The following is a 1,644-nucleotide window of genomic DNA, read 5'->3' on the forward strand; positions in this document are numbered from 1 at the left end:
GAATGAATGGACAAAATGCGTGGAAAGGGAAAGTAGCGTCATCCACGTAGACCACATCCCAACCCGACTCACTTTGAATGACACTTTTGGGTTAAATAGAATAAATGTATGCATGTGTGTGTGTGGATAGACAACAACAACAACAAAGGAAACCGAAATGATACCAGAGAAGGGCAAATGACACTCATTGCGGTCGGTGCAAAGTAATAATAGTAATAACAATTAGAAGTGAAGGAAATCATAATATTCGAAGGCAAAACACAACCTGCGTGAAGGTACACGTTGCATGCAAGGTGTATTCCCACGCAGCGCAATACACACAAAACAAAACCCTTGACAGCTGGAGGTAAATACCTCCAACAGCGGCGTCCAATAAACAAATCGAAGCGCCGTGAGCTCTCATTTTTTCACTCCTGAAATATTCACAATCCCTCCTTGCTTATCTAAACGTACCACCCACGAGACACACTAACCTTACATGAACATAAACCAACACCGCAGCTTTTGTTCCTCTCTTCTACTTCCTGTTCAGATCCTTTTAGCACGCCCATAAAACCTCAGCTTACTTGCGCGGTTTAGGGGTGACTTCACCTTCACCTTCACCTCTCCTTTAACTGACACTTCACACAATTCCCCATCTTTAATTAAACCAGTAAATGCTCATCTTCTTTCTGCACAAGCACATCTGGTGTTTATGTACATGTGTGTATTTATAAATGGGAGTATTTGCTGCTCAGCCGATCGGAGCCATTCCCTCTGCCGTCTCACACTTTTGAATGGACCTGCCTGGCGCTTGTTGAAGTTAAGATGATACCTCTTCTTCTTTCTTCTCCCCCTTTACTCTATTTACCCCTTCCCCGAGACAAAACTCAGTGGCTTCAATAAATCTCCCCCGCTCGGTACGACATTTTTCTTCGTTACACCAGCCAATCTCTAAGAGGACAGATGAGAAAATGGAGTGAAGCTACTGCAAGAACACGCATGTCGGTACGCTATTTCCATCACACGACAGTTAGCCCCGAAATATTTGTCATTACTGATGAAACACATAAGAAAGATGTAAAGCAGCAAGCAGTTTCGAATTCGGCATGGCAACATTTTTCTCCCCTCTTAGCTCATTATGCTCCTTTCGCCCTTATGGTGGACACAAGTCGCATTCACCACCGTGTAATGACAGGGTGTTCAGGTAAGCGACGAGTGAACATGAGGAGGGAAACTATGGTATCGAGGAGCCGAAAGCATTAAACAGTGTCTATTTCATCAGCTTCTCGGCATATTCACTCGAATACAACACATCACTTCCATTATTCCTGCATCCTTGGCTGCATTGCAATATTCACTTCTCACGCTTGCCCTAACCCCGTCACCGTCCCAGTAAAAATAGCAACAGTAAAAAAGGAATACAACTGAAGGCGAAATTCGGCGCCACAACGGCAAGCTACGAATCGGAAGAGGAAAAAAAAAAGCATGTGCGCATGTGAGGGGAAAGGGAGATAACTAATAATGCACTAGCACTACCCATCATTACTAAACACAACTACCTGAAGCGACGATCGCAGCAGGTATATGTGACACGCAGCCTTCCTCTTATCTACATTCGGTGTTTTAGCGTTCCCTTTTCTTCCTTTCCTTTCCCTTCCCTTC

Source organism: Trypanosoma equiperdum (assembly GCF_001457755.1).
Source record: "Trypanosoma equiperdum strain OVI genome assembly, contig: ctg_1073, whole genome shotgun sequence".
Taxonomy (NCBI): domain Eukaryota; phylum Euglenozoa; class Kinetoplastea; order Trypanosomatida; family Trypanosomatidae; genus Trypanosoma; species Trypanosoma equiperdum.